This window comes from Rhipicephalus microplus, chromosome 4, assembly GCF_043290135.1.
Source record: "Rhipicephalus microplus isolate Deutch F79 chromosome 4, USDA_Rmic, whole genome shotgun sequence".
NCBI lineage: Eukaryota > Metazoa > Arthropoda > Arachnida > Ixodida > Ixodidae > Rhipicephalus > Rhipicephalus microplus.
The window spans coordinates 224,654,256-224,668,626 of NC_134703.1; the positions used below are offsets into that span (position 1 = coordinate 224,654,256).

General features: G+C 44.1%; 1 protein-coding gene across 1 annotated transcript in view; it reads right to left on the reverse strand.

Annotated features, from left to right (window-relative positions):
* The window catches only part of pyd (zonula occludens-like protein polychaetoid), a gene marked incomplete at its 5' end in the record, with an annotated part of 754,603 nt that overhangs the window by 201,508 nt on the left and 538,724 nt on the right, over positions 1–14,371 (reverse strand). The window lies entirely within an intron of this gene.

The following is a 14,371-nucleotide window of genomic DNA, read 5'->3' on the forward strand; positions in this document are numbered from 1 at the left end:
CAATGGTGATTTGAAAAAAAAAAACAAAAAACACTTAGGTAAAAGTGAGGTACATGGCATTCATGAGAATGAAATATAACAGAATTGTAGGTAACAGGCTGAAAACTGATGAAAGCGGCAGACATGTGATGTAGAATTTAGCCTTGTCTATGACATAGTGATCCCGTTGCTAAACGTGTGCCCAGGAACGTGAGCTTTCCTGCGCATTCGTTAATGCCGAATGACAGTGCTTAAATTTGTAGATGAGAAATGATTCGCGTGCTTCCCGTTCATGGTGACATTTAAAACCAGATTCTAATATGGTTGCTGTTAGGTTATCGAGTGAATGTCCTGTCGCATTCAGGTGCTTAGACAGGGGTAGGTTAGGAAAAGTTGTCACATGCGCCTTGTGGTTTTAAACCGCAGTCTGGATGGTGTCGCTGTTTGGCCTAAGTACTGAAGCTTACAGACTGAGCACTCAAGTAGGTACACACAGTTACTCGGATCGCAATCGTAATCATTTTTAATTTTCATTGTGAAATTTGACGCCGAACTGTGGGCTGAAATAGAGGTGGTCATGTGTACGCAAACCTTGCAACGTGGTTTGCCACAAGGGTGGCAACCTGAATAGGCAGGATGAGTTAGTGCAGATGAAGTCAACATATTGTGCAAGTTTCTCGACCGGCGATAGACTACACGTGGCGATTCCGAAAATATGTTTTTGAGACGGTCGCTCTGCATAAGAATGTTGTGGTGTCTTCGTAGAATGTGGTTAACGTTTGGTGCTGATGCGGAATGCGTTAATATGAGGTTTGTAGATGGTCGCTGTTGAGCAGGTTTGTTGGAGTGGACGAGCACGCTTCTGTCCATTTCATTAGCACGTTTAATGGCATCGTCAATTATCCGAGGCGGGTACTTTTGTCTTCTTCGCGCATCACTGAGCTTGTCACAATTATCCTTGAAGTCAGATTGTGCGGAGCACAACCATTTTAAACGGAGCACCTGGCTGTATAGTATTCTTGTCTTGTTGTGTCTTACGTGGCTACTTTCAAAAATGAGGGTAGCGGTGTCTATCAGTCGACTTTCTGTAAAGCTTTGTCGTCAGTTTATCACCTGATATGTATACCTGTATCGTATCGCGCCTCACTCGTGCGCTATGCACGATAAGCTCAAGGGGCTTCGCCCGATCTTGATGCTATCGCGTGTTGATCAAAGAGGCGTTGCCCAGAGTGTATTATAAATGTGACGGACTGAATAAACAAAGCAGCACTAGCTGCCTGACGCACGCACCTGCTGTCACGCTGATCCCTGGTCCCATACATGGTGTCAGAGGCATCTAGGCCGTACCCCCGCCGCCCATCCGAGGAATGCCAGCATGGAATTAGTGAAGCCTCCAGAGCCGCTGCGGTTGGAAGGTGATATAGGCAAGCGATGGGTACTTTTCAAGCAACGCTTCGAGCTCTTTTTGACAGCGACAGAGCCTACGAAAGCACGACGTGCTTCGACGAAAACTGCGCTGCTAGTGAGCATCGCTGGAGAAGAAGCCATAGAGGTGTACAACACCTTCAGTTTCACTGAAGACCAGGACAAGAATGACTACGATGTGATAATCAAAAAGTTTGACGACTATTGTGCGTCTCAAGTCAATGAGGTACATCAGCGTTATCTGTTCCGTACCCGAAAGCAAGAACCAGGTGAGCCTTTTGAACATTTTTTACGAGACTTGAAGACGAAGGCAGGAGCGTGCAATTTTGGAGAGCAAGCAGATTCAATGATAAGAGACCAAATTGTTTTTGGCACAAACGAAGCTAAGACCCGAGAAAAGCTTTTGTCCGACAACAAGTTAACGTTACAAAAGGCCGAAGAAGTATGCAAGGTAGCTGAGATAACGGCAGCAAACTAAGAAATCTGGACGCGAGAGCAGAAACCAGTAGATACCGTGCACAAGACAAGTGGCAGTTCACAGGCTAAGCAGCAGAAGAGCGGTGAATGCCGAAAATGTGGTCGGGCGTACGCACTGCGCAAATGCCCAGCGTATGGACAGACATGCCGCGCATGCCATAAGAAAAATCACTTTGCCGTATGCTGCAAAACAAAGCCGCAAGTGGATGAACTGCAAGGAAGCGATGATGATTTTGAAATTCTCACGATCGGTAGTAAGAGCAGTCGATCAGACTGGATAGTCACGGCAAAAGTGGGAGGAAAGCTTATTGCTTTCAAAGTGAACACTGGGTCTCAGGCTAATTTGCTCCCAGCTGCGTTGTACGCAAGCATGAACCCCAAGCCACTGTTAAAGCCCAGCAGTGCCGTCTTACGCTGCTACGGTGGAAACGAGATCAAACATATGGGTATCGTGAGGCAAGAAGTGACATTGCATGACCGTACTTCCGTTCAGGACTTCTTCATTGTCCGCAAGGGAACTCAAGCGATTCTCGGTCTGCAGGCATGCGAGACGCTCGGAATAATCACGCGACTGGTGGACACCGTTTCGCAAACCAGTTCTGAAGCAGTAGTGAAAGACTTTTGCCATCTTTTTTCTGGCACAGGTTGTCTCCAACGCCACTACCGCATGGTCCTACGCGAAGGAGCGTTCCCAATCGTCCAGACAGCCGGTCGAGTACCGCTCGCCTTGAGGGAGCTGCTTCGAAAGGAGCTGCATCGCATGGAGCGGGAAGGCATAATTGTCAGGGTCACGGAACCTACAGAATGGATGAGTCCTCGCGTCATAGTGCGCACGAAGGATGGGAAACTGCGCGTGTGCATGGATCGGCGTAAAATTAACGAGGCCATAAAGCCGGAACACTTCGAAATGCCAAGGAGAGAAGATATCGAGTCGGAGCTCGCAGGGGCTAAGGTGTTCACACGACTAGACGCCAATTCAGGATTCTACCAAATTCCACTGCATGACGAAACGTCGAAAATCTGCACTGTCGCGACGCCTTTCGGTCGTTACCGTTTTTTGCGATTGCCTTTTGCCATATCAGCAGCCTCTGAGGTCTTTCAGAAAGCCCTTACCGACATCTTTGAGGCTTTGCCTGGAACTAAAGTCTATGTCGATGACATAGTTAACTGGGGATCATCAAGACAAGAGCATGACCAACGACTGAGGCAGGTGCTGAAGGCGGCAGAAAAAGCAGGACTAACGTTTAACCCAGCTAAATGCATCATTGGCGTCAATCAGATAAGCTTCCTAGGCGATGTAATTTCTGCGGAAGGCATCAGGCCGAATCCTTCACTCATTCAGGCAATGCTGCAGATTCCTGAGCCACGCGACAAGCAAGCAGCACAACGAATGCTAGGGGTTGTGAACTACTTCGGCAAATTTATTCCCACATTAGCTGAGAGGACGAAGCTACTGCGCAGCATAATTAAGAAAGATGCGGTGTTCGAATGGACTCCCAATCACGCACAGGAATGGCATCAAATATGCCACAGCTTGAGTAGCCAACCGTTGCTGGCGGTGTTCGATCCGGCAAGAGAAACGAACATTTCATGTGACGCGTCACGCAGCGGTGTAGATGTCGCGCTGTTGCAGAACTACAACGGCTCGTGGAAGCCTGTGGCATATGGATCAAGACTGCTGTCCGAAGCAGAAACACGCTATTCCCAAAAAGAAAAAGAAGCTCTTGCCATTGCATACAGTTGCGAGAAGTTTGACCATTTTGTGTAGGGCCGAACGGTCATCATTGAAACGGACCACCACCCTTTGATTGCCATATCAAAGAAAGCGATCGGCGACATGCCACCCAGATTGCAACGTTTTTTCATGCGATTGCTTAGATATAACTTTGAACTGCATTTCGTTCCAGGGAAGCAGCTCATGCTCGCAGATATGCTGTCGAGAGCACCCAGCAGTGAAGGCAGGGATGACGTCAGCACGGATGACGCAGAAGTGCATGCCGTAAGTACGGTATCCTCATTTATCAGCGAGGGAACCTGGAAGCATCTGGCCGAGGAAACTGCCAAAGACAGCTATCTGAAAGTAGTGCTGCAGAAGTTGACCACGGGTGAATCAATAGAGGGCCCGCTGAAGCCTTTTCAGCCCGAGCTCTCTTCCATTAAAGGAGTCTTGTTTAAGGGGCTCAAGGTGGTAATTCCGAACAGCATGAAAAGTGAGACGTTGTATAGGATCCATGAAGGGCACTTGAGAATCGCCAAATGTAAAGCTAGGGCTCGTCACCTCGTTTTCTGGCCTGGCATGAACTCTGAAATTAAAGCATTCGCCGAGAGCTGTGCAACATGCAAAAAATACGCGTACAGCCAGCCGAAGAAACCACTTCTGATGCGGTCCGTGCCTGACCAACCCTGGTATCGCGTAGGCATAGACCTCTTTTGGTATGGCGGGAAGTCCTACCTGTGTGTCTACGACGCATTATCAAACTTCCCGGAAGTCGAATGCCTCCGAGACACCACTGCGAGGACTGTCGTCAACGCCACTAGTGCTATTTTTGCACGTTATGGCATACCTATGGAGGTGCTATCAGACAATGGCCCTCAATTTTCGAGCAGTGAATTCGCTTCATTTGCGCGCACTTACGATTTCAAGCACATTACCTCAAGTCCAGGGTTCCCGCGTTCTAATGGACTATCTGAAAAGGGGGTGCAGGTAGTGAAGAGACTTCTTAAGAAGGCTACCGAAGCTAAACAGGATTTTTGGTTGGCTCTTTTGGCCTACAGGACCTCTCCTTTGGAATGTGGACTGACACCTGCAGAGATCCTCCAGCGCCGCCAGCTGCGGACGCAGCTACCAGACTACCAGTGTGGCCCTTCCCACCGAGTCGTCAAGCATCGTCAGTTTCGACCGTCCACACAGCCACTAGCCCCACTCCATGAAGGTGACGTTGTGTGAGTCCAGAGCGGCTCGTGGGCCACCAAAGCATGGGTTCTGAAGCCGTCAACATATCCAAGGTCGTACCACGTAATCACACAGGTAGGGCGCTGCCTCCGGCGCAACCGCAAGCACTTGCTACCTACTGGGGAATCCTTCCAGCAGGACTCTGTTCCCAACGGGAGCAACGTAGAGCCAAGCACCTTGACAGCTGCGCGGCACGTCGAAGACACAGCGCCAAGCAATGACCCAACTACCGCGGGCACACAGAGTAGTCCAACGCCAGCACCCAGAAGGTCGCTGAGAACGCAAAGACCACCACCACGACGACTAGAATATGACCAAGACGTTGAACAAATTGCTTGAACTCTTCCTTTGTTTCTATATGTTCTTCATTTGTTACGAAGTGCCACCTCAAGCTATCGTGTTTCCCTCATATGTAAATAACTGCACAGTTTCTTCGTTTTCCTAAGGAAAAAGGATGTATCGTATCGCGCCTCACTCGTGCGCTATGCACGATAAGCTCAAGGGGCTTTGCCCGATCTTGATGCTATCGCGTGTTGATCAAAGGGGCGTTGCCCAGAGTGTATTATAAATGTGACGGACTGAATAAATGGAGCAGCACTAGCTGCCTGACGCACGCACCTGCTGTCACGCTGATCCCTGGTCCCATACACATACCGTGACGTCCAGAAAGTTTATGTTTGATGCTGAGTAGACGAGCAAGAAGGAGATTGATGGATGAAAATTGTTAAAGCTTGCCACAAAAGACAAAAGTTCAGTTTCCCCGTGATGCCATATCAAAAAGATATTGGTTAATAAAGCGCTTATAGTAAAACGGTTGTAGGGCACACGTGGCAAGAAATTTGTCCCCCAATGTGCCCATGAATCATCATCATCATCATCATCAGCCTGACTACGTCCACTGCAGGACAAAGGCCTCTCCCATGTTCCGCCAGTTAACCCGGTCCTGTGCTTGCTGCTGCCAATTTATACCCGCAAACTTCTCAATCTCATCTGCCCACCTAATCTTCTGTCTCCCCCTAACCCGCTTCCCTTCTCCGTAAATCCAGTCAGTTACCCTTAATGACCAGCGGTTATCCTGTCTACACGCTACATGCCCTGCCCATGTCCATTTCTTCTTCTTGATTTCAGCTATGATATCCTTAACCCCCGTTTGTTCCCTAATCCATTCTGCTCTCTTCTTGTCTCTTAAGGTTACACCCACTATTTTTCTTTGCATTGCTCGCTGCGTCGTCCTCAATTTAAGCTGAACCCTCTTTGTAAGTCTCCAGGTTTCTGCTCCGTAGCTAAGTACCGGCAAGATACAGCTGTTATATACCTTCCTCTTGAGGGATAGCGGCAATGTACCTGTCATAATTTGAGAGTGCTTGCCGAATGTGCTCCACCCCATTCTTATTCTTCTAGTTACTTCAGTCTCATGGTTCGGCTCTGCGGTTATTACCTGCCCTAAGTAGACATAGTCTTTTACAACTTCAAGTGCACTATTACCTATCTTGAAGCGCTGCTCCTTGCCGAGATTGTTGTACATTACTTTCGTTTTCTGCAGATTAATTTTAAGACCCACCTTTCTGCTCTCCTTGTCTAACTCCGTAATCATGAGTTGCAATTCGTCCCCTGAGCTACTCAGCAATGCAATGTCATCGGCGAAGCGCAGGTTACTAAGGTATTCTCCATTGACTCTTATCCCTAACTGTTCCCATTCTAGGCTTCTGAAAACCTCTTGTAAGCACGCGGTAAATAGCATTGGGGAAATTGTGTCCCCCTGCCTTACACCCTTCTTGATTGGTATTCTGTTGCTTTCTTTATGAAGCACTATGATAGCAGTTGATCCCCTGTAGATTTCTTCCAGAATGTTTATATATACTTCATCTAAGCCCTGATTCCGCAGTGTTTGCATGACGGCTGATATTTCTACTGAATCAAACGCCTTCTCGTAATCTATGAAGGCTATGTATAGTGGTTGGTTATACTCTGAGCATTTCTCTATTACCTGATTGATAGTATGAATGTGGTCAATTGTTGAGTAGCCTGTTCGAAATCCTGCTTGTTCCTTTGGTTGATTGAATTCTAATGTTGTCTTTACTCTGTTAGCAATTACCTTTGTATATAGCTTGTATACTACAGAGAGCAAGCTGATCGGCCTGTAATTCTTCAAGTCCTTGTCATCTTCTTTCTTATGAATTAAGATGATGTTAGCGTTCTTCCAAGACTTTGGTATTCTTCCCGTCAGGAGACACCTCGTAAACAGGGTGGCTAGTTTTTCTAACACAATCTGTCCTCGATCTTTCAGCAGATCTGATGTTACCTGATCCTCACCAGCAGCTTTGCCTCTTTGCATGCTCTCCAAAGCTTTTCTGACTTCTTCTGTCATTACTGGTGGGGTGTAATCTGGGTTGCTGCTAGTTCTTATAGTATTAGGGTCGTGGTTGTCTCGGCTACTGTACAGATCCCTGTAAAACTCCTCCACTATTTTAACTATCCTATCCATATTCATAGTTATTTTGCCTTCTTTGTCCCTTAGTGCATACATCCGACTTTTGCCTATCCCAAGTTTCCTCTTCAATGCTTTGACACTTCCTCCGTTTTTCAGAGCGTGTTCAATTCTCTCCATGTTATACCTTCTTACATCGCATACCTTACGTCTATTAATCAACTTCGAAAGCTCTGCCAGTTCTATTTTGTCTGTTGTACTTGACACTTTCATGATTTGACGCTTCTTAATTAGGTTCTTCGTTTCCTGGGAAAGCTTGCCAGTGTCCTGTCTTACTACCCTGCCTCCAACTTCCACTGCACACTCCGTAATGATACTCGTCAGATTATCATTCAGTGTATCTACGCTAAGGTTGGTTTCCTCACTAAGAGCCGAGTACCTGTTCTGCAGCGACACTCTGAATTCCTGTACTTTCCCTCTCAGTGGTAGCCGATTGATTGGCTTCTTGCGTATTAGTTTCTGTCGTTCCTTCTTCAAGTCTAGGCGAATTCGAGACCGTACCATTCTATGGTCACTGCATCGTACCTTGCCAATCACTTCCACATCCTGCACGATTCCAGGGTGTGCACTCATTATAAAGTCTATTTCGTTCTTATTTTCGCCATTAGGGCTCCTCCATGTCCACTTGCGGTTTTCTCGTTTTCGGTAGAAGGTATTCAAAATCCGTAAATTATTGCGCTCTGCGAATTCTACTAGTAGCTCTCCTCTGGCGTTTCTAGTACCGATGCCATAATCTCCTACTGCCTGGTCTCCAGCCTGCTTCTTCCCTACCTTTGCATTAAAGTCGCCCATCACTATAGTATACTGTGTTTTTACCTTACTCATTGCCGATTCGACGTCTTCATAGAAGCTTTCAACTGAAGCGTCATCATTGCTAGATGTAGGCGCGTAAGCCTGTACTACCTTCATCTTGTATCTTTTATTCAGTTTAATTACGATACCTACCACCCTTTCATTAATGCTATAGTATTCCTCTATGTTGCCAGCTATGTTTCTGTGAATTAGGAACCCCACTCCCAGTTCTCTTCTGCCTGCCAAGCCCCTGTAGCAAAGGACGTGCCCATTCTGTAGCACCGTATAGGCCTCATCTGTCCTCCTAACCTCACTGAGCCCTATTATATCCCATTTAACACTCTCTAGCTCCTCGAATATATTGGCGTGATTCGGTCCTACCTTCGTGCCCATCGAGGTGCCACTCATCTGTACATAGTGGGTTTGATTAAAGTAGATTGCCCGGAGACATTTATGCCACATCAGTGTCGGCACCGCAATCGAACTGTTCACGAGACTTTGCTTAGACTACGTTGTCCTAAGCAACTTCTTTGTGGGGTGCGAGAGGGGTCCAAAAGAAGATGATCTTTCTTTCGAAAGTTGGGAAAAATAATCACGAATCTCAAAAAAATACTCACAAAAAGTTGGGGGAAATAGAAGTGGAGGCGGCGCTTATCCTATTCAAGCAGTCCCTCGAACAGCACAATCTTCACTACACTACCATGCTCAGTGATAGAGATATCTGGACCTACCTTGCTCTGCAAGAGAAAAAGCCTTACAGTTTTGTGGAAATTGATAAGGAGCTGCATTAACCATGTTTAAAAAGGTATGGGCACGGCATTGTGCAACCTCATTTCAAGAAGCAAAGATTCTGGCCTTCATAGTCTTGGCGGAAAAGGTCGGCTGACGGCAGACCTCATTACACGGCTAAGCTCTTACTACGGATGGGGGCTGAAAATGCACAAGGGAGATGTAAATAGAATAAACAAGGCTGTGATGGCTACTTATCATCGCATGACCTAAAATAACACAGTGTCAAACCATTCATTTTGCTCAAGAGGTCTCTGTTTCTGGTGCTGTCAAAACGCTGCAGCGGCTAAGGGTGAGCAAGCATCAAAACACCCTCGTAACCTGCCTACTCACGTTTGTCATGCTTTATTGCCTATTTATGAACGCCTGAGTGACAATAAATTACTTGAGAGGTGCCAGCGAGGAATGACTCAGAACAGTAATGCGAGCCTCTACTCAGTGATATGGTAACTTGCCATGCCTCACCTTTTTACTGTGCAAGCAGCTGTGGCTTAGGCAGTACTAAGATTTAATGCAGGAAACATAAGAGCGACTGCATCAATATGAGAGGAACTGACCTGAAGTCCTGGCACACTCTGCTGCAATTGTATGGCTGAAAAAGATCAGCAGTGATTGGAAGCTTCAACTCGAAAATGTGCATCAGCTGAAAATATGCACAAAGCCCCGAAAAAACACCACACAGGCAAGAATTTTCAAACTGACTATGTGCCAGGAAGATACTAACCAGTTACAACTAGTACAAGCTAATAATCTGTAAATATTTTTCAGTATATTTGTGAATGAATCAGTGTGCATTTTCTTTACTTCCTCAAAATAAGCTTTTTACTCATTTTGTTTACTTGGTGCAACAATGTCTCAAGCTCTAGAATAGGTACCGCTATACTTTTTGCTATATGATGCTGAATGCATAAAGCTTAAACTGCTGCTAGCAGATTCTTTTTTTTCTCCCTTTCTAATTTTTTTTATCTGCTTTTGTTCTAATTCATTAGTAGCTGTGGTGTAAACATAAAGCTTTGATGGCCTCTTAAATTGCTTACATTTGTTGGATTTAAAAACTGCTTGCAGTTCTGCTTTGTAATGATGCATTTATTATAACTTCTTGCTCTTTTGATTTTTATCTATTATCACACCGATGAATAGTAATTAAAATCTGATAATTAGATTCACTATATGAGTCACAGAAAAAATAATTACATTTTTGAGATTGGCATAAGAAAATATATACCTGTGCATTTATATAAAATTTCGTTAAAGATTAAAAAAAAAAGCTCTAGGTACTATTGAAGTTTTTAGTCGGCCTTAAGCAAAGCTTCGATCTGCGCTTTCCTAGAAACCGGCTACGTCCCCCCGTCTGTTCGCCGGTGTCTTAAGACATACGCAAGTTCTTTTGACAGGAATAGATTATGTTAGTTGTTGTTATGTTGACATTTTTGAGAGATACAAGTAATATGTTCGCTCTCTTTTAGACTCGCTATTTTTACTGTAGTTGGGAAACCCTACCCCCGTGTGTTCAGCCACTTCAAGTCTGTATGAGACTGCGCAAACCTGATGTTTACAGACCCCCCCCCCCCCCCCCTCATTGTTACTGCGATGTACTTCTTTTGGTACAAAAAAAAAACAAAAACAAAGAGGAAAATAAATCAGAGTGCCACTCCCCTCTTCTTATTGCGGAAATCTCCCAGATTCAGAATCTTTGAACTTGGCAGGTATGGATCGGCATCGACCTGACTACCTCTCCAAACAGCAATTTGCCGTGAGTTGATATGGTTTCGTTTCTCAAAACTTCACGGGGAATAAAGTTCTACTGTGTCAAGCCCCAAACAAATGAAGTGAGAGACTCTTAATGCTGTTTGGTGCTGGCTCATTTCCTGTTCATTTATTCATTTTATTTATTTATTGGTACTGAAACTTCAGGAGTTTTAGCAGGGTGGAATACAATGCATGAATGAAAACGAGGTTAAAGTACAGAAAGATTGCAATAGTAGTAATAATAATAATAATAATAATATAATAATAATAAAGTCAAATCTCATTAATTCAAACATGCTTAATTCTAACTTCTGGTTAATTAGAACTGATGCTGTGCTCCCATTAAAGCTACGTGTATTTCAATAAGAGAAAATGCCCTGTAATTTGAACACACAAGCACTTGCGATGGTTAGTTTAAACATACCGCTCTCTCTCAAATGCCGATCTGCGACGTGCCTGTGCCACGCTTCACCCTTTTTTGTTCCTGCCGCGTAGAGACCCTTTTCCTTTCAACGCTGCGCACAAAGAGAGAAAGAGAGAAAAGAAAAAGAAGCTGTCCCGGAGTGTTGGCTCTCTCTCATTCGCCGATCTGCGATGGGCTGATGCCATGCTTTCCTCTTTCCCGTCCTTGCCACGTAGATACTCTTCTCTTTTCAATTTTGCAAAAAAAAAAAGCTGCCATGGAGTGTTGGTTCTCTTTCAAATGCTGACCTGTTTCTCTCAGAGTGGAGACCTGAGAGAAGCAGGTCATTCTCGTCACGTGCTGGCCACCGCGCAGCTGCCACGCAGTCGTTGTCCTCGTGTTCTGAGAGATTCCGTGCTGGACATTGCCGTGCGCAACTTCTCTTGCCAGGAGAATGCTGAAGCCAAGGTAGAAACGCTTTGCAAGCTGCGTTTGAAATTGACTGACTCGCTGCAAGGCAAACGTGTGCAGATGCGCATCACAGATTACTTCAATTAATGATGAAAGTGTTGTGATAGGTGAATAAGTTTAAGCTTTCTGAAACTTCCCCCTCGTGTTTTAGCTCAATGCATATGTGCTACTGCATGGTGAGCCCTCCGTTCATTTATCTATAGCTTTCATTATTTTGAACCTTTTTAATTTGAACAAGTTTTCAGGCCCCTTTGAGTTTGAATCATCAAGCTTCGACTGCAATAATAGTAAATAAAGAGAAAACACGCACATTCACTAAAGATTAACAAATTCATGTTCAATGACTCAGCAAAGCATTTATCATAGGTGCAAACGAAACAAAGCAACAGGCAACGAAGGTGCAAACAGCCAGTAAATATAACAAATTTTGACCAGGCTTCAGCCATCAAGACACGATGACAATGCCAAGAAAGAAGTTGCTCTAACGATATTGCTGCTGAAGTTTTTCCAATCTGTGACTGTTCTAGGGAAAAAAATACTGGAAGCAGTAGTTATGAGAACAAGAAGGAGTGATTGTTAGTTCGTGTCTTATACCAGAGGAGAACGAAACCAGAGGAGAACGAAATTCATTTGCTAGCGTTGACGTTATGTTGCCCCTTGTTTAACTGATATGAGAATTCTAAACGTGATGAGCGGTTCCTTTTGGCTAAGGGCTTTAGGTTATTGTTAGTTCATGTCTTATACCAGAGCAGAACGAAACCAGAGGAGAACGAAACCCATTCACTAGCGTTGACATTATATTGCCCCTTGATTAACTGATATGAGAATTCTAAATGTGATGAGTGGTTTCTTTTGGCTAAGGGCTTTAGGTTAGCTCGAGCTTGCAGGTCACGTACTAAGCTGTGCCGGAAATCGTAACAGATGAACTGTATGATTCTATCTTAGATGTTTTATAGCTTCAGAATATTACCTTCTGTGTAGGGGTCCCATATACCAGCAGCATAGTCTAAAACTGGAAGGACAGTAGAATCATATGATAATTTTCTTACAGAAGGGGTGGCCAAAGTTAATGTTCTCCTTAAAAAGAATAATTTTCTATAAGCATTAGCTGTAACATAACAAATATGTATTCCATCTTAGATCATTTGATGTCCATAGCCCAAGATATTTGTATTCGGACACATCAGACAACTCACGCTGTTGAAATTATATGTAAAAGTAAAGGCTGTTTTGTTTGAGTTATCCACATGAAAACAGTCTTGTTGAAGTTTATTTGCATCTGCCATTGTTTACACCATGAAGCAACACGCTGGAAATCATTCTTTAAGAGTGCCTGATCCCATTGATCGTTAACCTCAGTGTAAAGAACACAGTCATCTGCCTATAATTTTATTTTTACAGAGATGTCTTTTATTATGTAATTTGTAAACGTAAGAAAAAGAAGTGGCCCAGGTTGACCAATATAGAACACCTGATTGCACTGGCAGGTGGTTAGATTGATGGCTTTCAAATGCAACATACTGATGGTGATTGTTCAGGTATATACACGCTGAAATCCAATTAACTAGACGAGGATTATAAGCAGACAACGTAAATTAAATAATTTACTGTGTGATACTTTATCGAAAGCTTTCGAGAAGTCTATGAAAATTGCATCAATTTGTTTAGCATTTTTTACTGACATGAAAACATCATGAATGGTAGCTACTAGTTGTGTACAAGTTGAGTACCCTTTTCGAAATCAATGTTGGCATTCTGTCAAGATTTTATTCGCACCTAAAAATTCCACGATGTGCTTATGAATAATTTGCTCTAATATTTTGCAGCTGCTAGATGTTAAAGATATAGGTCGGTAATTTTTATACACTGTTTGGCACTGCTTTAATGAAGTGGTATTACTCTGGCTGTTCTCCAGTCATTCGGGAGTTGGCCATCTTCTAATGAACGAATAAACACAATGTGCAAGTATTTTGTAATTGATTTGATATATTTTGTCACAAAAGCGTAACGTATATTGTCAGGGCTGGAACTTCTCTTTCCATCAAGTTTTAAAAGCATGTGTAAGATTCCCTGCTCACTAATTAATACATTGAAATGGCGGGTAAACAGTTCTCCAAAACAGGTAACAGACCATCATCACAGGTAAAAACAGAGTAGAAATGCTCATTAAACAAATTAGAAACTGTTTCTTCATCATCCAAGTGAATACCATCAACTTCAAATACATCACCAATGTGATGTACTTGAATTTAATGCTGTTTCTCTACAGAAAACGGGGGGTATGCATAAGATCGTGCATTGCACCAATACTGAGCGATATTTTTCTCGCCCGTCTTGATGTTTTGCTGTCTGATAAGCTCGCTCAGACAAAAATGCGAAAAGTTTTTCGGTATGTGCATGATTTCTTGTTATTTGTTAAGTGCACTTCAGTTGAGATTGAGCTGCAGGCTGCAGAAATTCTGCCAACAGTTAAGGAGTGTCTTGTACCACTTGAAGTGATGTACAAAAATACCCCAAGAAGGCACAATCCCCTTTCTTGACCTTCATCTTTCTTGTTTGTTTGAACACACCTGCTGGTGCTATGAACTGCGGTTGGGAAAGCCTCTCTTGCAGTACAATTTGGCGCATTCAAAGCTGATAAAACGAGGAATTGCCAGGTTATGTTTTAGAAATGCCCTGTTGAAGTCATGCCGTCACACTATGGCTACTAGTTTTGCAAGATAAAGCAAGCAATTATCTTTGGAAGGCTACCCAGTGCTGGTGCAGGTGTCAGTAGCTGAGAGCCTGTTGCATGGTCTGTGTATGCGGGGACGGCCGTAGACCAATGGTGAGCCAATGCTGGGAA